Below are 22,629 nucleotides of genomic sequence, written 5' to 3' on the forward strand. Positions count from 1 at the left end.
CACACCGTTCAAGTGACGGGCTTTTGGAGGTCTGAGTGGTCTTCTCCTGTTCTTCGTTGGTTTCCTATGAACTGAACCGCAAAACCACTTCTCTGAGATGCCAATGAGCTGATAAAGTTGAAACGCATGCCTTGCGGTTTCGTGCCTTCCCTGCAGTAATTCGCCACGCCGGTTCCGACGTGAATGACAAGCAGATGTTCTGGAAACTCTTTGCTGCTTGCAATTCTTGGAGCAAAGTAGAATGTATTTCACACTGAGCAAGTTTCAGCTGGCTCAGAGTCTCCAGTGTACATTGCTCTCTTTCCCGCCAGCTCAGAGAGAGAACAATAGGAGGGACAAAGGAGTGAATAACGATCCGTGTGGGAGGGTGAATAACTGTTAATGGAGAGCGTTCGTGGCTAACAATAAGTAGTGTGTCGTAGCAGACTATGTGATAACAAGGGACTCGTATGTGTGTGGTAGGGGTCAAGGATATGGGGGATTTCAGGCCCTAAAATCGTGCAACTCGATCTTGAAGACCGGAGGGCTGTAGGGTTTTGAAGTGGAATATGAGGCGTTGTTCTTCCATCTGGAGCTGAGCTTTGCTGGAGCACTGCTGCAAGCCTGAGACAGAGATTTTGGCCAGGGAACAGGGTGGCGTGTTAAAGTGGCAGGAAAGCAGAAGCTCAGGTCCGTTTTTTGCGGGCAGAACCGAGGTGTTCTGCGAAGCAGTCATCCAGATTATACTTCATGCTCGGTTGGGGACACGACACTATGAGCGGCGAATGCAGGAGACTAGGTTGCGGCAAATGTGCAGGTGAAGTGCTGCTTCACCTGGAAGGTATGTTCGAGTCTGGAAGGATATTCAGGAGGGAGCGGGTAAATTGTGCTTCTGAGTGAAATCACGGTTCGCAAAAACAGAATGTGGCAATTTAGACAGAGTTAATATTTGCTTGTGGGTGATATGTCTGCCGGTGCGTGATGGGAGCATAACCCAGAAGGGAAACCATCTTTCCTATTCACTCAATGTTGTCTTTAGCAGCTTGTTGTGCACCTCGCCTTCTCATCTGCTTTCCAAAAATCTTCGACGTAAATATTTCACATTGATATACTGGCCCAAAATGCACAGTTGAGATGACACACTCGTGGAGGTCTGCGGGGTCTTCTCCTGTTCTCTGTACCCTATGTTGAGGAGGGTAATGCTTGTCACTGGTCAGTCCGGTGTCAGAGAAAAGTTTAGAAAGAAAACGGTTTAATTTTCTGCCAGTAGAGAGGGCCCTGTTCCTGGGGACGGGCAAACGGCAGCTCAGAGACAGAATGAGAAGCAGCTGTTCATAGAGTCATAGAGATGTACAGCATGGAAACAGACCCTTCGGTCCAACCCGTCCATGCCGACCAGATATCCCACCCCAATCTAGTCCCACCTGCCAGCACACGGCCCATATACCTCCAAACCCTTCCTATTCATATATCCATCCAAACGCCACTTAAATGTTGCATTTGTACCAGCCTCCGCCACTTTCTCTGGCAGCTCATTCCATGCACGCACTACCCTCTGCGTGAAAATGTTGCCGCTTAGGTCTCTTTTATATCTTTCCCCTCTCACCCTAAATCTATGCCCTCTAGTTCTTGACTCCCCGACCCCAGGGAAAAGACTTTGCCTATTTATCCTATCCATGCCCCTCATAATTTTGTAAACCTCCATAAAGTCACCCTTCAGCCTCCGACGTTGCAGAGAAAACAGCCCCAGCCTGTTCAATGTCAACTATACTTCACTCTGAGCAAGACTCAGCTGGTTCAAGAGGTAGAGCGGGGGGTGGGGTGGAAGCGCGCTTGCTGTCTGGCTCGTTGGTCTAGGGGTATGATTCTCGCTTTGGGTCTTCGTCGACGTAGATTTGCGAGAGGTCCCGGGTTCAAATCCCGGACGAGCCCGCGGTTTATGCCTTGTGCAAAAGTGCCTCTTCCATTTTCTCAAAAAGTACGTTCGTTAAACGAGGTTGGGCTCCCTGGAGAACCAATGGGACAGAAAGCAGCGAAGTGTAATGATTGGAGGTTGCGGTGTTTGAGGGATGTCAGCGATGAGGGTGGATTGGAAATTTGGGATAGCTCTCTTCGGAGATCCGAAGTTTGAAATCTGGCCCCATTGAAGCTTTCCAAGTTACGCGAAGTCGAGACAGAGAAAGTAATGTAGTCAAAATGCTCCCACGCCTGAAAGGATCGGCAACGATTCGGCGGAGATTTAAAGTCATGAGGAAAAGAACCAAAAGTGACATTAGGGAGAACGCTTTCGTACAGGGAGTGATTGGGGTCAGTAAATCCCTAACTGACACTGACAAAGAGGCAGATTCATGAGACGCAAACGGGAATTCGGTGGTCATGTTTAAAGTAACAATGTGCAGAATTACATGGAGAAGGCAAGAGAATGATACGAATAGAGACCCACGTTTACTTACTGTGTCGACCCAGCAGAGCGAAGGTGGGCCGCATGGCGTCTATTCAGAGTGAAATCACAGTTCGACCAACAGAATGTGGGAAGTTAGAAAAAGTTTATATTTACACAGCCTCCATACGTCTGCGCAACACCATATAAGACGACAGCAGTGGAGATCTTTGACAACAGTCTCGTCAGACGAAAGGCTAAAGGGACCTGTGGAAAACGGAACTGTGCATAAGAGCAGAGTGGCGCAGCGGGAGCGTGCTGGGCCCATAACCCAGAGGTCGATGGATCGAAACCATCCTCTGCTATTGTTCACTGTCTCCTTGAGCGATGGGACTCCGTTTGGCATCTTGCCTTTCAAAAGACTTCCTGACTGTCTGAATGCCCCGTATCATACCATATAGTATGGCGAAACTCACACCGTTCAAGTGACGGGCTTTTGGAGGTCTGAGTGGTCTTCTCCTGTTCTTCGTTGGTTTCCTATGAACTGAACCGCAAAACCACTTCTCTGAGATGCCAATGAGCTGATAAAGTTGAAACGCATGCCTTGCGGTTTCGTGCCTTCCCTGCAGTAATTCGCCACGCCGGTTCCGACGTGAATGACAAGCAGATGTTCTGGAAACTCTTTGCTGCTTGCAATTCTTGGAGCAAAGTAGAATGTATTTCACACTGAGCAAGTTTCAGCTGGCTCAGAGTCTCCAGTGTACATTGCTCTCTTTCCCGCCAGCTCAGAGAGAGAACAATAGGAGGGACAAAGGAGTGAATAACGATCCGTGTGGGAGGGTGAATAACTGTTAATGGAGAGCGTTCGTGGCTAACAATAAGTAGTGTGTCGTAGCAGACTATGTGATAACAAGGGACTCGTATGTGTGTGGTAGGGGTCAAGGATATGGGGGATTTCAGGCCCTAAAATCGTGCAACTCGATCTTGAAGACCGGAGGGCTGTAGGGTTTTGAAGTGGAATATGAGGCGTTGTTCTTCCATCTGGAGCTGAGCTTTGCTGGAGCACTGCTGCAAGCCTGAGACAGAGATTTTGGCCAGGGAACAGGGTGGTGTGTTAAAGTGGCAGGAAAGCAGAAGCTCAGGTCCGTTTTTTGCGGGCAGAACCGAGGTGTTCTGCGAAGCAGTCATCCAGATTATACTTCATGCTCGGTTGGGGACACGACACTATGAGTGGCGAATGCAGGAGACTAGGTTGCGGCAAATGTGCAGGTGAAGTGCTGCTTCACCTGGAAGGTATGTTCGAGTCTGGAAGGATATTCAGGAGGGAGCGAGTAAATTGTGCTTCTGAGTGAAATCACGGTTCGCAAAAACAGAATGTGGCAATTTAGACAGAGTTAATATTTGCTTGTGGGTGATATGTCTGCCGGTGCGTGATGGGAGCATAACCCAGAAGGGAAACCATCTTTCCTATTCACTCAATGTTGTCTTTAGCAGCTTGTTGTGCACCTCGCCTTCTCATCTGCTTTCCAAAAATCTTCGACGTAAATATTTCACATTGATATACTGGCCCAAAATGCACAGTTGAGATGACACACTCGTGGAGGTCTGCGGGGTCTTCTCCTGTTCTCTGTACCCTATGTTGAGGAGGGTAATGCTTGTCACTGGTCAGTCCGGTGTCAGAGAAAAGTTTAGAAAGAAAACGGTTTAATTTTCTGCCAGTAGAGAGGGCCCTGTTCCTGGGGACGGGCAAACGGCAGCTCAGAGACAGAATGAGAAGCAGCTGTTCATAGAGTCATAGAGATGTACAGCATGGAAACAGACCCTTCGGTCCAACCCGTCCATGCCGACCAGATATCCCACCCCAATCTAGTCCCACCTGCCAGCACCCGGCCCATATACCTCCAAACCCTTCCTATTCATATATCCATCCAAACGCCACTTAAATGTTGCATTTGTACCAGCCTCTGCCACTTTCTCTGGCAGCTCATTCCATGCACGCACTACCCTCTGCGTGAAAATGTTGCCGCTTAGGTCTCTTTTATATCTTTCCCCTCTCACCCTAAATCTATGCCCTCTAGTTCTTGACTCCCCGACCCCAGGGAAAAGACTTTGCCTATTTATCCTATCCATGCCCCTCATAATTTTGTAAACCTCCATAAAGTCACCCTTCAGCCTCCGACGTTGCAGAGAAAACAGCCCCAGCCTGTTCAATGTCAACTATACTTCACTCTGAGCAAGACTCAGCTGGTTCAAGAGGTAGAGCGGGGGGTGGGGTGGAAGCGCGCTTGCTGTCTGGCTCGTTGGTCTAGGGGTATGATTCTCGCTTTGGGTCTTCGTCGACGTAGCGTTGCGAGAGGTCCCGGGTTCAAATCCCGGACGAGCCCGCGGTTTATGCCTTGTGCAAAAGTGCCTCTTCCATTTTCTCAAAAAGTACGTTCGTTAAACGAGGTTGGGCTCCCTGGAGAACCAATGGGACAGAAAGCAGCGAAGTGTAATGATTGGAGGTTGCGGTGTTTGAGGGATGTCAGCGATGAGGGTGGATTGGAAATTTGGGATAGCTCTCTTCGGAGATCCGAAGTTTGAAATCTGGCCCCATTGAAGCTTTCCAAGTTACGCGAAGTCGAGACAGAGAAAGTAATGTAGTCAAAATGCTCCCACGCCTGAAAGGATCGGCAACGATTCGGCGGAGATTTAAAGTCATGAGGAAAAGAACCAAAAGTGACATTAGGGAGAACGCTTTCGTACAGGGAGTGATTGGGGTCAGTAAATCCCTAACTGACACTGACAAAGAGGCAGATTCATGAGACGCAAACGGGAATTCGGTGGTCATGTTTAAAGTAACAATGTGCAGAATTACATGGAGAAGGCAAGAGAATGATACGAATAGAGACCCACGTTTACTTACTGTGTCGACCCAGCAGAGCGAAGGTGGGCCGCATGGCGTCTATTCAGAGTGAAATCACAGTTCGACCAACAGAATGTGGGAAGTTAGAAAAAGTTTATATTTACACAGCCTCCATACGTCTGCGCAACACCATATAAGACGACAGCAGTGGAGATCTTTGACAACAGTCTCGTCAGACGAAAGGCTAAAGGGACCTGTGGAAAACGGAACTGTGCATAAGAGCAGAGTGGCGCAGCGGGAGCGTGCTGGGCCCATAACCCAGAGGTCGATGGATCGAAACCATCCTCTGCTATTGTTCACTGTCTCCTTGAGCGACTTGCCTTTGCGATGGGACTCCGTTTGGCATCTTGCCTTTCAAAAGACTTCCTGACTGTCTGAATGCCCCGTATCATACCATATAGTATGGCGAAACTCACACCGTTCAAGTGACGGGCTTTTGGAGGTCTGAGTGGTCTTCTCCTGTTCTTCGTTGGTTTCCTATGAACTGAACCGCAAAACCACTTCTCTGAGATGCCAATGAGCTGATAAAGTTGAAACGCATGCCTTGCGGTTTCGTGCCTTCCCTGCAGTAATTCGCCACGCCGGTTCCGACGTGAATGACAAGCAGATGTTCTGGAAACTCTTTGCTGCTTGCAATTCTTGGAGCAAAGTAGAATGTATTTCACACTGAGCAAGTTTCAGCTGGCTCAGAGTCTCCAGTGTACATTGCTCTCTTTCCCGCCAGCTCAGAGAGAGAACAATAGGAGGGACAAAGGAGTGAATAACGATCCGTGTGGGAGGGTGAATAACTGTTAATGGAGAGCGTTCGTGGCTAACAATAAGTAGTGTGTCGTAGCAGACTATGTGATAACAAGGGACTCGTATGTGTGTGGTAGGGGTCAAGGATATGGGGGATTTCAGGCCCTAAAATCGTGCAACTCGATCTTGAAGACCGGAGGGCTGTAGGGTTTTGAAGTGGAATATGAGGCGTTGTTCTTCCATCTGGAGCTGAGCTTTGCTGGAGCACTGCTGCAAGCCTGAGACAGAGATTTTGGCCAGGGAACAGGGTGGCGTGTTAAAGTGGCAGGAAAGCAGAAGCTCAGGTCCGTTTTTTGCGGGCAGAACCGAGGTGTTCTGCGAAGCAGTCACCCAGATTATACTTCATGCTCGGTTGGGGACACGACACTATGAGCGGCGAATGCAGGAGACTAGGTTGCGGCAAATGTGCAGGTGAAGTGCTGCTTCACCTGGAAGGTATGTTCGAGTCTGGAAGGATATTCAGGAGGGAGCGGGTAAATTGTGCTTCTGAGTGAAATCACGGTTCGCAAAAACAGAATGTGGCAATTTAGACAGAGTTAATATTTGCTTGTGGGTGATATGTCTGCCGGTGCGTGATGGGAGCATAACCCAGAAGGGAAACCATCTTTCCTATTCACTCAATGTTGTCTTTAGCAGCTTGTTGTGCACCTCGCCTTCTCATCTGCTTTCCAAAAATCTTCGACGTAAATATTTCACATTGATATACTGGCCCAAAATGCACAGTTGAGATGACACACTCGTGGAGGTCTGCGGGGTCTTCTCCTGTTCTCTGTACCCTATGTTGAGGAGGGTAATGCTTGTCACTGGTCAGTCCGGTGTCAGAGAAAAGTTTAGAAAGAAAACGGTTTAAATTTCTGCCAGTAGAGAGGGCCCTGTTCCTGGGGACGGGCAAACGGCAGCTCAGAGACAGAATGAGAAGCAGCTGTTCATAGAGTCATAGAGATGTACAGCATGGAAACAGACCCTTCGGTCCAACCCGTCCATGCCGACCAGATATCCCACCCCAATCTAGTCCCACCTGCCAGCACCCGGCCCATATACCTCCAAACCCTTCCTATTCATATATCCATCCAAACGCCACTTAAATGTTGCATTTGTACCAGCCTCCGCCACTTTCTCTGGCAGCTCATTCCATGCACGCACTACCCTCTGCGTGAAAATGTTGCCGCTTAGGTCTCTTTTATATCTTTCCCCTCTCACCCTAAATCTATGCCCTCTAGTTCTTGACTCCCCGACCCCAGGGAAAAGACTTTGCCTATTTATCCTATCCATGCCCCTCATAATTTTGTAAACCTCCATAAAGTCACCCTTCAGCCTCCGACGTTGCAGAGAAAACAGCCCCAGCCTGTTCAATGTCAACTATACTTCACTCTGAGCAAGACTCAGCTGGTTCAAGAGGTAGAGCGGGGGGTGGGGTGGAAGCGCGCTTGCTGTCTGGCTCGTTGGTCTAGGGGTATGATTCTCGCTTTGGGTCTTCGTCGACGTAGAGTTGCGAGAGGTCCCGGGTTCAAATCCCGGACGAGCCCGCGGTTTATGCCTTGTGCAAAAGTGCCTCTTCCATTTTCTCAAAAAGTACGTTCGTTAAACGAGGTTGGGCTCCCTGGAGAACCAATGGGACAGAAAGCAGCGAAGTGTAATGATTGGAGGTTGCGGTGTTTGAGGGATGTCAGCGATGAGGGTGGATTGGAAATTTGGGATAGCTCTCTTCGGAGATCCGAAGTTTGAAATCTGGCCCCATTGAAGCTTTCCAAGTTACGCGAAGTCGAGACAGAGAAAGTAATGTAGTCAAAATGCTCCCACGCCTGAAAGGATCGGCAACGATTCGGCGGAGATTTAAAGTCATGAGGAAAAGAACCAAAAGTGACATTAGGGAGAACGCTTTCGTACAGGGAGTGATTGGGGTCAGTAAATCCCTAACTGACACTGACAAAGAGGCAGATTCATGAGACGCAAACGGGAATTCGGTGGTCATGTTTAAAGTAACAATGTGCAGAATTACATGGAGAAGGCAAGAGAATGATACGAATAGAGACCCACGTTTACTTACTGTGTCGACCCAGCAGAGCGAAGGTGGGCCGCATGGCGTCTATTCAGAGTGAAATCACAGTTCGACCAACAGAATGTGGGAAGTTAGAAAAAGTTTATATTTACACAGCCTCCATACGTCTGCGCAACACCATATAAGACGACAGCAGTGGAGATCTTTGACAACAGTCTCGTCAGACGAAAGGCTAAAGGGACCTGTGGAAAACGGAACTGTGCATAAGAGCAGAGTGGCGCAGCGGGAGCGTGCTGGGCCCATAACCCAGAGGTCGATGGATCGAAACCATCCTCTGCTATTGTTCACTGTCTCCTTGAGCGACTTGCCTTTGCGATGGGACTCCGTTTGGCATCTTGCCTTTCAAAAGACTTCCTGACTGTCTGAATGCCCCGTATCATACCATATAGTATGGCGAAACTCACACCGTTCAAGTGACGGGCTTTTGGAGGTCTGAGTGGTCTTCTCCTGTTCTTCGTTGGTTTCCTATGAACTGAACCGCAAAACCACTTCTCTGAGATGCCAATGAGCTGATAAAGTTGAAACGCATGCCTTGCGGTTTCGTGCCTTCCCTGCAGTAATTCGCCACGCCGGTTCCGACGTGAATGACAAGCAGATGTTCTGGAAACTCTTTGCTGCTTGCAATTCTTGGAGCAAAGTAGAATGTATTTCACACTGAGCAAGTTTCAGCTGGCTCAGAGTCTCCAGTGTACATTGCTCTCTTTCCCGCCAGCTCAGAGAGAGAACAATAGGAGGGACAAAGGAGTGAATAACGATCCGTGTGGGAGGGTGAATAACTGTTAATGGAGAGCGTTCGTGGCTAACAATAAGTAGTGTGTCGTAGCAGACTATGTGATAACAAGGGACTCGTATGTGTGTGGTAGGGGTCAAGGATATGGGGGATTTCAGGCCCTAAAATCGTGCAACTCGATCTTGAAGACCGGAGGGCTGTAGGGTTTTGAAGTGGAATATGAGGCGTTGTTCTTCCATCTGGAGCTGAGCTTTGCTGGAGCACTGCTGCAAGCCTGAGACAGAGATTTTGGCCAGGGAACAGGGTGGCGTGTTAAAGTGGCAGGAAAGCAGAAGCTCAGGTCCGTTTTTTGCGGGCAGAACCGAGGTGTTCTGCGAAGCAGTCATCCAGATTATACTTCATGCTCGGTTGGGGACACGACACTATGAGCGGCGAATGCAGGAGACTAGGTTGCGGCAAATGTGCAGGTGAAGTGCTGCTTCACCTGGAAGGTATGTTCGAGTCTGGAAGGATATTCAGGAGGGAGCGGGTAAATTGTGCTTCTGAGTGAAATCACGGTTCGCAAAAACAGAATGTGGCAATTTAGACAGAGTTAATATTTGCTTGTGGGTGATATGTCTGCCGGTGCGTGATGGGAGCATAACCCAGAAGGGAAACCATCTTTCCTATTCACTCAATGTTGTCTTTAGCAGCTTGTTGTGCACCTCGCCTTCTCATCTGCTTTCCAAAAATCTTCGACGTAAATATTTCACATTGATATACTGGCCCAAAATGCACAGTTGAGATGACACACTCGTGGAGGTCTGCGGGGTCTTCTCCTGTTCTCTGTACCCTATGTTGAGGAGGGTAATGCTTGTCACTGGTCAGTCCGGTGTCAGAGAAAAGTTTAGAAAGAAAACGGTTTAAATTTCTGCCAGTAGAGAGGGCCCTGTTCCTGGGGACGGGCAAACGGCAGCTCAGAGACAGAATGAGAAGCAGCTGTTCATAGAGTCATAGAGATGTACAGCATGGAAACAGACCCTTCGGTCCAACCCGTCCATGCCGACCAGATATCCCACCCCAATCTAGTCCCACCTGCCAGCACCCGGCCCATATACCTCCAAACCCTTCCTATTCATATATCCATCCAAACGCCACTTAAATGTTGCATTTGTACCAGCCTCCGCCACTTTCTCTGGCAGCTCATTCCATGCACGCACTACCCTCTGCGTGAAAATGTTGCCGCTTAGGTCTCTTTTATATCTTTCCCCTCTCACCCTAAATCTATGCCCTCTAGTTCTTGACTCCCCGACCCCAGGGAAAAGACTTTGCCTATTTATCCTATCCATGCCCCTCATAATTTTGTAAACCTCCATAAAGTCACCCTTCAGCCTCCGACGTTGCAGAGAAAACAGCCCCAGCCTGTTCAATGTCAACTATACTTCACTCTGAGCAAGACTCAGCTGGTTCAAGAGGTAGAGCGGGGGGTGGGGAGGAAGCACGCTTGCTGTCTGGCTCGTTGGTCTAGGGGTATGATTCTCGCTTTGGGTCTTCGTCGACGTAGATTTGCGAGAGGTCCCGGGTTCAAATCCCGGACGAGCCCGCGGTTTATGCCTTGTGCAAAAGTGCCTCTTCCATTTTCTCAAAAAGTACGTTCGTTAAACGAGGTTGGGCTCCCTGGAGAACCAATGGGACAGAAAGCAGCGAAGTGTAATGATTGGAGGTTGCGGTGTTTGAGGGATGTCAGCGATGAGGGTGGATTGGAAATTTGGGATAGCTCTCTTCGGAGATCCGAAGTTTGAAATCTGGCCCCATTGAAGCTTTCCAAGTTACGCGAAGTCGAGACAGAGAAAGTAATGTAGTCAAAATGCTCCCACGCCTGAAAGGATCGGCAACGATTCGGCGGAGATTTAAAGTCATGAGGAAAAGAACCAAAAGTGACATTAGGGAGAACGCTTTCGTACAGGGAGTGATTGGGGTCAGTAAATCCCTAACTGACACTGACAAAGAGGCAGATTCATGAGACGCAAACGGGAATTCGGTGGTCATGTTTAAAGTAACAATGTGCAGAATTACATGGAGAAGGCAAGAGAATGATACGAATAGAGACCCACGTTTACTTACTGTGTCGACCCAGCAGAGCGAAGGTGGGCCGCATGGCGTCTATTCAGAGTGAAATCACAGTTCGACCAACAGAATGTGGGAAGTTAGAAAAAGTTTATATTTACACAGCCTCCATACGTCTGCGCAACACCATATAAGACGACAGCAGTGGAGATCTTTGACAACAGTCTCGTCAGACGAAAGGCTAAAGGGACCTGTGGAAAACGGAACTGTGCATAAGAGCAGAGTGGCGCAGCGGGAGCGTGCTGGGCCCATAACCCAGAGGTCGATGGATCGAAACCATCCTCTGCTATTGTTCACTGTCTCCTTGAGCGACTTGCCTTTGCGATGGGACTCCGTTTGGCATCTTGCCTTTCAAAAGACTTCCTGACTGTCTGAATGCCCCGTATCATACCATATAGTATGGCGAAACTCACACCGTTCAAGTGACGGGCTTTTGGAGGTCTGAGTGGTCTTCTCCTGTTCTTCGTTGGTTTCCTATGAACTGAACCGCAAAACCACTTCTCTGAGATGCCAATGAGCTGATAAAGTTGAAACGCATGCCTTGCGGTTTCGTGCCTTCCCTGCAGTAATTCGCCACGCCGGTTCCGACGTGAATGACAAGCAGATGTTCTGGAAACTCTTTGCTGCTTGCAATTCTTGGAGCAAAGTAGAATGTATTTCACACTGAGCAAGTTTCAGCTGGCTCAGAGTCTCCAGTGTACATTGCTCTCTTTCCCGCCAGCTCAGAGAGAGAACAATAGGAGGGACAAAGGAGTGAATAACGATCCGTGTGGGAGGGTGAATAACTGTTAATGGAGAGCGTTCGTGGCTAACAATAAGTAGTGTGTCGTAGCAGACTATGTGATAACAAGGGACTCGTATGTGTGTGGTAGGGGTCAAGGATATGGGGGATTTCAGGCCCTAAAATCGTGCAACTCGATCTTGAAGACCGGAGGGCTGTAGGGTTTTGAAGTGGAATATGAGGCGTTGTTCTTCCATCTGGAGCTGAGCTTTGCTGGAGCACTGCTGCAAGCCTGAGACAGAGATTTTGGCCAGGGAACAGGGTGGCATGTTAAAGTGGCAGGAAAGCAGAAGCTCAGGTCCGTTTTTTGCGGGCAGAACCGAGGTGTTCTGCGAAGCAGTCATCCAGATTATACTTCATGCTCGGTTGGGGACACGACACTATGAGCGGCGAATGCAGGAGACTAGGTTGCGGCAAATGTGCAGGTGAAGTGCTGCTTCACCTGGAAGGTATGTTCGAGTCTAGAAGGATATTCAGGAGGGAGCGAGTAAATTGTGCTTCTGAGTGAAATCACGGTTCGCAAAAACAGAATGTGGCAATTTAGACAGAGTTAATATTTGCTTGTGGGTGATATGTCTGCCGGTGCGTGATGGGAGCATAACCCAGAAGGGAAACCATCTTTCCTATTCACTCAATGTTGTCTTTAGCAGCTTGTTGTGCACCTCGCCTTCTCATCTGCTTTCCAAAAATCTTCGACGTAAATATTTCACATTGATATACTGGCCCAAAATGCACAGTTGAGATGACACACTCGTGGAGGTCTGCGGGGTCTTCTCCTGTTCTCTGTACCCTATGTTGAGGAGGGTAATGCTTGTCACTGGTCAGTCCGGTGTCAGAGAAAAGTTTAGAAAGAAAACGGTTTAATTTTCTGCCAGTAGAGAGGGCCCTGTTCCTGGGGACGGGCAAACGGCAGCTCAGAGACAGAATGAGAAGCAGCTGTTCATAGAGTCATAGAGATGTACAGCATGGAAACAGACCCTTCGGTCCAACCCGTCCATGCCGACCAGATATCCCACCCCAATCTAGTCCCACCTGCCAGCACCCGGCCCACATACCTCCAAACCCTTCCTATTCATATATCCATCCAAACGCCACTTAAATGTTGCATTTGTACCAGCCTCCGCCACTTTCTCTGGCAGCTCATTCCATGCACGCACTACCCTCTGCGTGAAAATGTTGCCGCTTAGGTCTCTTTTATATCTTTCCCCTCTCACCCTAAATCTATGCCCTCTAGTTCTTGACTCCCCGACCCCAGGGAAAAGACTTTGCCTATTTATCCTATCCATGCCCCTCATAATTTTGTAAACCTCCATAAAGTCACCCTTCAGCCTCCGACGTTGCAGAGAAAACAGCCCCAGCCTGTTCAATGTCAACTATACTTCACTCTGAGCAAGACTCAGCTGGTTCAAGAGGTAGAGCGGGGGGTGGGGTGGAAGCGCGCTTGCTGTCTGGCTCGTTGGTCTAGGGGTATGATTCTCGCTTTGGGTCTTCGTCGACGTAGATTTGCGAGAGGTCCCGGGTTCAAATCCCGGACGAGCCCGCGGTTTATGCCTTGTGCAAAAGTGCCTCTTCCATTTTCTCAAAAAGTACGTTCGTTAAACGAGGTTGGGCTCCCTGGAGAACCAATGGGACAGAAAGCAGCGAAGTGTAATGATTGGAGGTTGCGGTGTTTGAGGGATGTCAGCGATGAGGGTGGATTGGAAATTTGGGATAGCTCTCTTCGGAGATCCGAAGTTTGAAATCTGGCCCCATTGAAGCTTTCCAAGTTACGCGAAGTCGAGACAGAGAAAGTAATGTAGTCAAAATGCTCCCACGCCTGAAAGGATCGGCAACGATTCGGCGGAGATTTAAAGTCATGAGGAAAAGAACCAAAAGTGACATTAGGGAGAACGCTTTCGTACAGGGAGTGATTGGGGTCAGTAAATCCCTAACTGACACTGACAAAGAGGCAGATTCATGAGACGCAAACGGGAATTCGGTGGTCATGTTTAAAGTAACAATGTGCAGAATTACATGGAGAAGGCAAGAGAATGATACGAATAGAGACCCACGTTTACTTACTGTGTCGACCCAGCAGAGCGAAGGTGGGCCGCATGGCGTCTATTCAGAGTGAAATCACAGTTCGACCAACAGAATGTGGGAAGTTAGAAAAAGTTTATATTTACACAGCCTCCATACGTCTGCGCAACACCATATAAGACGACAGCAGTGGAGATCTTTGACAACAGTCTCGTCAGACGAAAGGCTAAAGGGACCTGTGGAAAACGGAACTGTGCATAAGAGCAGAGTGGCGCAGCGGGAGCGTGCTGGGCCCATAACCCAGAGGTCGATGGATCGAAACCATCCTCTGCTATTGTTCACTGTCTCCTTGAGCGATGGGACTCCGTTTGGCATCTTGCCTTTCAAAAGACTTCCTGACTGTCTGAATGCCCCGTATCATACCATATAGTATGGCGAAACTCACACCGTTCAAGTGACGGGCTTTTGGAGGTCTGAGTGGTCTTCTCCTGTTCTTCGTTGGTTTCCTATGAACTGAACCGCAAAACCACTTCTCTGAGATGCCAATGAGCTGATAAAGTTGAAACGCATGCCTTGCGGTTTCGTGCCTTCCCTGCAGTAATTCGCCACGCCGGTTCCGACGTGAATGACAAGCAGATGTTCTGGAAACTCTTTGCTGCTTGCAATTCTTGGAGCAAAGTAGAATGTATTTCACACTGAGCAAGTTTCAGCTGGCTCAGAGTCTCCAGTGTACATTGCTCTCTTTCCCGCCAGCTCAGAGAGAGAACAATAGGAGGGACAAAGGAGTGAATAACGATCCGTGTGGGAGGGTGAATAACTGTTAATGGAGAGCGTTCGTGGCTAACAATAAGTAGTGTGTCGTAGCAGACTATGTGATAACAAGGGACTCGTATGTGTGTGGTAGGGGTCAAGGATATGGGGGATTTCAGGCCCTAAAATCGTGCAACTCGACTTGAAGACCGGAGGGCTGTAGGGTTTTGAAGTGGAATATGAGGCGTTGTTCTTCCATCTGGAGCTGAGCTTTGCTGGAGCACTGCTGCAAGCCTGAGACAGAGATTTTGGCCAGGGAACAGGGTGGCGTGTTAAAGTGGCAGGAAAGCAGAAGCTCAGGTCCGTTTTTTGCGGGCAGAACCGAGGTGTTCTGCGAAGCAGTCATCCAGATTATACTTCATGCTCGGTTGGGGACACGACACTATGAGCGGCGAATGCAGGAGACTAGGTTGCGGCAAATGTGCAGGTGAAGTGCTGCTTCACCTGGAAGGTATGTTCGAGTCTAGAAGGATATTCAGGAGGGAGCGAGTAAATTGTGCTTCTGAGTGAAATCACGGTTCGCAAAAACAGAATGTGGCAATTTAGACAGAGTTAATATTTGCTTGTGGGTGATATGTCTGCCGGTGCGTGATGGGAGCATAACCCAGAAGGGAAACCATCTTTCCTATTCACTCAATGTTGTCTTTAGCAGCTTGTTGTGCACCTCGCCTTCTCATCTGCTTTCCAAAAATCTTCGACGTAAATATTTCACATTGATATACTGGCCCAAAATGCACAGTTGAGATGACACACTCGTGGAGGTCTGCGGGGTCTTCTCCTGTTCTCTGTACCCTATGTTGAGGAGGGTAATGCTTGTCACTGGTCAGTCCGGTGTCAGAGAAAAGTTTAGAAAGAAAACGGTTTAATTTTCTGCCAGTAGAGAGGGCCCTGTTCCTGGGGACGGGCAAACGGCAGCTCAGAGACAGAATGAGAAGCAGCTGTTCATAGAGTCATAGAGATGTACAGCATGGAAACAGACCCTTCGGTCCAACCCGTCCATGCCGACCAGATATCCCACCCCAATCTAGTCCCACCTGCCAGCACCCGGCCCACATACCTCCAAACCCTTCCTATTCATATATCCATCCAAACGCCACTTAAATGTTGCATTTGTACCAGCCTCCGCCACTTTCTCTGGCAGCTCATTCCATGCACGCACTACCCTCTGCGTGAAAATGTTGCCGCTTAGGTCTCTTTTATATCTTTCCCCTCTCACCCTAAATCTATGCCCTCTAGTTCTTGACTCCCCGACCCCAGGGAAAAGACTTTGCCTATTTATCCTATCCATGCCCCTCATAATTTTGTAAACCTCCATAAAGTCACCCTTCAGCCTCCGACGTTGCAGAGAAAACAGCCCCAGCCTGTTCAATGTCAACTATACTTCACTCTGAGCAAGACTCAGCTGGTTCAAGAGGTAGAGCGGGGGGTGGGGTGGAAGCGCGCTTGCTGTCTGGCTCGTTGGTCTAGGGGTATGATTCTCGCTTTGGGTCTTCGTCGACGTAGATTTGCGAGAGGTCCCGGGTTCAAATCCCGGACGAGCCCGCGGTTTATGCCTTGTGCAAAAGTGCCTCTTCCATTTTCTCAAAAAGTACGTTCGTTAAACGAGGTTGGGCTCCCTGGAGAACCAATGGGACAGAAAGCAGCGAAGTGTAATGATTGGAGGTTGCGGTGTTTGAGGGATGTCAGCGATGAGGGTGGATTGGAAATTTGGGATAGCTCTCTTCGGAGATCCGAAGTTTGAAATCTGGCCCCATTGAAGCTTTCCAAGTTACGCGAAGTCGAGACAGAGAAAGTAATGTAGTCAAAATGCTCCCACGCCTGAAAGGATCGGCAACGATTCGGCGGAGATTTAAAGTCATGAGGAAAAGAACCAAAAGTGACATTAGGGAGAACGCTTTCGTACAGGGAGTGATTGGGGTCAGTAAATCCCTAACTGACACTGACAAAGAGGCAGATTCATGAGACGCAAACGGGAATTCGGTGGTCATGTTTAAAGTAACAATGTGCAGAATTACATGGAGAAGGCAAGAGAATGATACGAATAGAGACCCACGTTTACTTACTGTGTCGACCCAGCAGAGCGAAGGTGGGCCGCATGGCGTCTATTCAGAGTGAAATCACAGTTCGACCAACAGAATGTGGGAAGTTAGAAAAAGTTTATATTTACACAGCCTCCATACGTCTGCGCAACACCATATAAGACGACAGCAGTGGAGATCTTTGACAACAGTCTCGTCAGACGAAAGGCTAAAGGGACCTGTGGAAAACGGAACTGTGCATAAGAGCAGAGTGGCGCAGCGGGAGCGTGCTGGGCCCATAACCCAGAGGTCGATGGATCGAAACCATCCTCTGCTATTGTTCACTGTCTCCTTGAGCGATGGGACTCCGTTTGGCATCTTGCCTTTCAAAAGACTTCCTGACTGTCTGAATGCCCCGTATCATACCATATAGTATGGCGAAACTCACACCGTTCAAGTGACGGGCTTTTGGAGGTCTGAGTGGTCTTCTCCTGTTCTTCGTTGGTTTCCTATGAACTGAACCGCAAAACCACTTCTCTGAGATGCCAATGAGCTGATAAAGTTGAAACGCATGCCTTGCGGTTTCGTGCCTTCCCTGCAGTAATTCGCCACGCCGGTTCCGACGTGAATGACAAGCAGATGTTCTGGAAACTCTTTGCTGCTTGCAATTCTTGGAGCAAAGTAGAATGTATTTCACACTGAGCAAGTTTCAGCTGGCTCAGAGTCTCCAGTGTACATTGCTCTCTTTCCCGCCAGCTCAGAGAGAGAACAATAGGAGGGACAAAGGAGTGAATAACGATCCGTGTGGGAGGGTGAATAACTGTTAATGGAGAGCGTTCGTGGCTAACAATAAGTAGTGTGTCGTAGCAGACTATGTGATAACAAGGGACTCGTATGTGTGTGGTAGGGGTCAAGGATATGGGGGATTTCAGGCCCTAAAATCGTGCAACTCGACTTGAAGACCGGAGGGCTGTAGGGTTTTGAAGTGGAATATGAGGCGTTGTTCTTCCATCTGGAGCTGAGCTTTGCTGGAGCACTGCTGCAAGCCTGAGACAGAGATTTTGGCCAGGGAACAGGGTGGCGTGTTAAAGTGGCAGGAAAGCAGAAGCTCAGGTCCGTTTTTTGCGGGCAGAACCGAGGTGTTCTGCGAAGCAGTCATCCAGATTATACTTCATGCTCGGTTGGGGACACGACACTATGAGCGGCGAATGCAGGAGACTAGGTTGCGGCAAATGTGCAGGTGAAGTGCTGCTTCACCTGGAAGGTATGTTCGAGTCTGGAAGGATATTCAGGAGGGAGCGAGTAAATTGTGCTTCTGAGTGAAATCACGGTTCGCAAAAACAGAATGTGGCAATTTAGACAGAGTTAATATTTGCTTGTGGGTGATATGTCTGCCGGTGCGTGATGGGAGCATAACCCAGAAGGGAAACCATCTTTCCTATTCACTCAATGTTGTCTTTAGCAGCTTGTTGTGCACCTCGCCTTCTCATCTGCTTTCCAAAAATCTTCGACGTAAATATTTCACATTGATATACTGGCCCAAAATGCACAGTTGAGATGACACACTCGTGGAGGTCTGCGGGGTCTTCTCCTGTTCTCTGTACCCTATGTTGAGGAGGGTAATGCTTGTCACTGGTCAGTCCGGTGTCAGAGAAAAGTTTAGAAAGAAAACGGTTTAATTTTCTGCCAGTAGAGAGGGCCCTGTTCCTGGGGACGGGCAAACGGCAGCTCAGAGACAGAATGAGAAGCAGCTGTTCATAGAGTCATAGAGATGTACAGCATGGAAACAGACCCTTCGGTCCAACCCGTCCATGCCGACCAGATATCCCACCCCAATCTAGTCCCACCTGCCAGCACCCGGCCCATATACCTCCAAACCCTTCCTATTCATATATCCATCCAAACGCCACTTAAATGTTGCATTTGTACCAGCCTCCGCCACTTTCTCTGGCAGCTCATTCCATGCACGCACTACCCTCTGCGTGAAAATGTTGCCGCTTAGGTCTCTTTTATATCTTTCCCCTCTCACCCTAAATCTATGCCCTCTAGTTCTTGACTCCCCGACCCCAGGGAAAAGACTTTGCCTATTTATCCTATCCATGCCCCTCATAATTTTGTAAACCTCCATAAAGTCACCCTTCAGCCTCCGACGTTGCAGAGAAAACAGCCCCAGCCTGTTCAATGTCAACTATACTTCACTCTGAGCAAGACTCAGCTGGTTCAAGAGGTAGAGCGGGGGGTGGGGTGGAAGCGCGCTTGCTGTCTGGCTCGTTGGTCTAGGGGTATGATTCTCGCTTTGGGTCTTCGTCGACGTAGATTTGCGAGAGGTCCCGGGTTCAAATCCCGGACGAGCCCGCGGTTTATGCCTTGTGCAAAAGTGCCTCTTCCATTTTCTCAAAAAGTACGTTCGTTAAACGAGGTTGGGCTCCCTGGAGAACCAATGGGACAGAAAGCAGCGAAGTGTAATGATTGGAGGTTGCGGTGTTTGAGGGATGTCAGCGATGAGGGTGGATTGGAAATTTGGGATAGCTCTCTTCGGAGATCCGAAGTTTGAAATCTGGCCCCATTGAAGCTTTCCAAGTTACGCGAAGTCGAGACAGAGAAAGTAATGTAGTCAAAATGCTCCCACGCCTGAAAGGATCGGCAACGATTCGGCGGAGATTTAAAGTCATGAGGAAAAGAACCAAAAGTGACATTCGGGAGAACGCTTTCGTACAGGGAGTGATTGGGGTCAGTAAATCCCTAACTGACACTGACAAAGAGGCAGATTCATGAGACGCAAACGGGAATTCGGTGGTCATGTTTAAAGTAACAATGTGCAGAATTACATGGAGAAGGCAAGAGAATGATACGAATAGAGACCCACGTTTACTTACTGTGTCGACCCAGCAGAGCGAAGGTGGGCCGCATGGCGTCTATTCAGAGTGAAATCACAGTTCGACCAACAGAATGTGGGAAGTTAGAAAAAGTTTATATTTACACAGCCTCCATACGTCTGCGCAACACCATATAAGACGACAGCAGTGGAGATCTTTGACAACAGTCTCGTCAGACGAAAGGCTAAAGGGACCTGTGGAAAACGGAACTGTGCATAAGAGCAGAGTGGCGCAGCGGGAGCGTGCTGGGCCCATAACCCAGCGGTCGATGGATCGAAACCATCCTCTGCTATTGTTCACTGTCTCCTTGAGCGATGGGACTCCGTTTGGCATCTTGCCTTTCAAAAGACTTCCTGTCTGAATGCCCCGTATCATACCATATAGTATGGCGAAACTCACACCGTTCAAGTGACGGGCTTTTGGAGGTCTGAGTGGTCTTCTCCTGTTCTTCGTTGGTTTCCTATGAACTGAACCGCAAAACCACTTCTCTGAGATGCCAATGAGCTGATAAAGTTGAAACGCATGCCTTGCGGTTTCGTGCCTTCCCTGCAGTAATTCGCCACGCCGGTTCCGACGTGAATGACAAGCAGATGTTCTGGAAACTCTTTGCTGCTTGCAATTCTTGGAGCAAAGTAGAATGTATTTCACACTGAGCAAGTTTCAGCTGGCTCAGAGTCTCCAGTGTACATTGCTCTCTTTCCCGCCAGCTCAGAGAGAGAACAATAGGAGGGACAAAGGAGTGAATAACGATCCGTGTGGGAGGGTGAATAACTGTTAATGGAGAGCGTTCGTGGCTAACAATAAGTAGTGTGTCGTAGCAGACTATGTGATAACAAGGGACTCGTATGTGTGTGGTAGGGGTCAAGGATATGGGGGATTTCAGGCCCTAAAATCGTGCAACTCGATCTTGAAGACCGGAGGGCTGTAGGGTTTTGAAGTGGAATATGAGGCGTTGTTCTTCCATCTGGAGCTGAGCTTTGCTGGAGCACTGCTGCAAGCCTGAGACAGAGATTTTGGCCAGGGAACAGGGTGGCGTGTTAAAGTGGCAGGAAAGCAGAAGCTCAGGTCCGTTTTTTGCGGGCAGAACCGAGGTGTTCTGCGAAGCAGTCATCCAGATTATACTTCATGCTCGGTTGGGGACACGACACTATGAGCGGCGAATGCAGGAGACTAGGTTGCGGCAAATGTGCAGGTGAAGTGCTGCTTCACCTGGAAGGTATGTTCGAGTCTGGAAGGATATTCAGGAGGGAGCGAGTAAATTGTGCTTCTGAGTGAAATCACGGTTCGCAAAAACAGAATGTGGCAATTTAGACAGAGTTAATATTTGCTTGTGGGTGATATGTCTGCCGGTGCGTGATGGGAGCATAACCCAGAAGGGAAACCATCTTTCCTATTCACTCAATGTTGTCTTTAGCAGCTTGTTGTGCACCTCGCCTTCTCATCTGCTTTCCAAAAATCTTCGACGTAAATATTTCACATTGATATACTGGCCCAAAATGCACAGTTGAGATGACACACTCGTGGAGGTCTGCGGGGTCTTCTCCTGTTCTCTGTACCCTATGTTGAGGAGGGTAATGCTTGTCACTGGTCAGTCCGGTGTCAGAGAAAAGTTTAGAAAGAAAACGGTTTAATTTTCTGCCAGTAGAGAGGGCCCTGTTCCTGGGGACGGGCAAACGGCAGCTCAGAGACAGAATGAGAAGCAGCTGTTCATAGAGTCATAGAGATGTACAGCATGGAAACAGACCCTTCGGTCCAACCCGTCCATGCCGACCAGATATCCCACCCCAATCTAGTCCCACCTGCCAGCACCCGGCCCATATACCTCCAAACCCTTCCTATTCATATATCCATCCAAACGCCACTTAAATGTTGCATTTGTACCAGCCTCCGCCACTTTCTCTGGCAGCTCATTCCATGCACGCACTACCCTCTGCGTGAAAATGTTGCCGCTTAGGTCTCTTTTATATCTTTCCCCTCTCACCCTAAATCTATGCCCTCTAGTTCTTGACTCCCCGACCCCAGGGAAAAGACTTTGCCTATTTATCCTATCCATGCCCCTCATAATTTTGTAAACCTCCATAAAGTCACCCTTCAGCCTCCGACGTTGCAGAGAAAACAGCCCCAGCCTGTTCAATGTCAACTATACTTCACTCTGAGCAAGACTCAGCTGGTTCAAGAGGTAGAGCGGGGGGTGGGGTGGAAGCGCGCTTGCTGTCTGGCTCGTTGGTCTAGGGGTATGATTCTCGCTTTGGGTCTTCGTCGACGTAGATTTGCGAGAGGTCCCGGGTTCAAATCCCGGACGAGCCCGCGGTTTATGCCTTGTGCAAAAGTGCCTCTTCCATTTTCTCAAAAAGTACGTTCGTTAAACGAGGTTGGGCTCCCTGGAGAACCAATGGGACAGAAAGCAGCGAAGTGTAATGATTGGAGGTTGCGGTGTTTGAGGGATGTCAGCGATGAGGGTGGATTGGAAATTTGGGATAGCTCTCTTCGGAGATCCGAAGTTTGAAATCTGGCCCCATTGAAGCTTTCCAAGTTACGCGAAGTCGAGACAGAGAAAGTAATGTAGTCAAAATGCTCCCACGCCTGAAAGGATCGGCAACGATTCGGCGGAGATTTAAAGTCATGAGGAAAAGAACCAAAAGTGACATTAGGGAGAACGCTTTCGTACAGGGAGTGATTGGGGTCAGTAAATCCCTAACTGACACTGACAAAGAGGCAGATTCATGAGACGCAAACGGGAATTCGGTGGTCATGTTTAAAGTAACAATGTGCAGAATTACATGGAGAAGGCAAGAGAATGATACGAATAGAGACCCACGTTTACTTACTGTGTCGACCCAGCAGAGCGAAGGTGGGCCGCATGGCGTCTATTCAGAGTGAAATCACAGTTCGACCAACAGAATGTGGGAAGTTAGAAAAAGTTTATATTTACACAGCCTCCATACGTCTGCGCAACACCATATAAGACGACAGCAGTGGAGATCTTTGACAACAGTCTCGTCAGACGAAAGGCTAAAGGGACCTGTGGAAAACGGAACTGTGCATAAGAGCAGAGTGGCGCAGCGCGAGCGTGCTGGGCCCATAACCCAGAGGTCGATGGATCGAAACCATCCTCTGCTATTGTTCACTGTCTCCTTGAGCGACTTGCCTTTGCGATGGGACTCCGTT

The 22,629-nt window shown here is 48.9% G+C and overlaps 8 non-coding genes across 8 annotated transcripts; all 8 read left to right on the forward strand.

Moving 5' to 3' along the window:
• Positions 1–1,821: 1,821 nt before the first annotated feature.
• trnap-ugg (transfer RNA proline (anticodon UGG)) lies at positions 1,822–1,911 on the forward strand. Its single transcript is given in 2 exon segments — positions 1,822–1,857; positions 1,876–1,911. It is a non-coding gene; the product is annotated as a tRNA-Pro (tRNA).
• A 2,742-nt stretch (positions 1,912–4,653) lies between these two features.
• trnap-ugg (transfer RNA proline (anticodon UGG)) lies at positions 4,654–4,743 on the forward strand. Its single transcript is given in 2 exon segments — positions 4,654–4,689; positions 4,708–4,743. It is a non-coding gene; the product is annotated as a tRNA-Pro (tRNA).
• A 2,755-nt stretch (positions 4,744–7,498) lies between these two features.
• trnap-ugg (transfer RNA proline (anticodon UGG)) lies at positions 7,499–7,588 on the forward strand. The gene is given in 2 exon segments: positions 7,499–7,534; positions 7,553–7,588. It is a non-coding gene; the product is annotated as a tRNA-Pro (tRNA).
• A 2,755-nt stretch (positions 7,589–10,343) lies between these two features.
• Positions 10,344–10,433, forward strand: trnap-ugg (transfer RNA proline (anticodon UGG)). Its single transcript is given in 2 exon segments — positions 10,344–10,379; positions 10,398–10,433. It is a non-coding gene; the product is annotated as a tRNA-Pro (tRNA).
• A 2,755-nt stretch (positions 10,434–13,188) lies between these two features.
• On the forward strand, positions 13,189–13,278 carry trnap-ugg (transfer RNA proline (anticodon UGG)). The gene is given in 2 exon segments: positions 13,189–13,224; positions 13,243–13,278. It is a non-coding gene; the product is annotated as a tRNA-Pro (tRNA).
• Positions 13,279–16,019: 2,741 nt separating this feature from the next.
• On the forward strand, positions 16,020–16,109 carry trnap-ugg (transfer RNA proline (anticodon UGG)). Its single transcript is given in 2 exon segments — positions 16,020–16,055; positions 16,074–16,109. It is a non-coding gene; the product is annotated as a tRNA-Pro (tRNA).
• A 2,741-nt stretch (positions 16,110–18,850) lies between these two features.
• Positions 18,851–18,940, forward strand: trnap-ugg (transfer RNA proline (anticodon UGG)). The gene is given in 2 exon segments: positions 18,851–18,886; positions 18,905–18,940. It is a non-coding gene; the product is annotated as a tRNA-Pro (tRNA).
• A 2,738-nt stretch (positions 18,941–21,678) lies between these two features.
• trnap-ugg (transfer RNA proline (anticodon UGG)) lies at positions 21,679–21,768 on the forward strand. Its single transcript is given in 2 exon segments — positions 21,679–21,714; positions 21,733–21,768. It is a non-coding gene; the product is annotated as a tRNA-Pro (tRNA).
• The last annotated feature ends 861 nt before the right edge of the window (positions 21,769–22,629 follow it).

Source organism: Chiloscyllium plagiosum, unplaced genomic scaffold, assembly GCF_037043375.1.
Source record: "Chiloscyllium plagiosum isolate Xiang-an unplaced genomic scaffold, Cpla_swu_hap1 HiC_scaffold_27, whole genome shotgun sequence".
NCBI lineage: Eukaryota > Metazoa > Chordata > Chondrichthyes > Orectolobiformes > Hemiscylliidae > Chiloscyllium > Chiloscyllium plagiosum.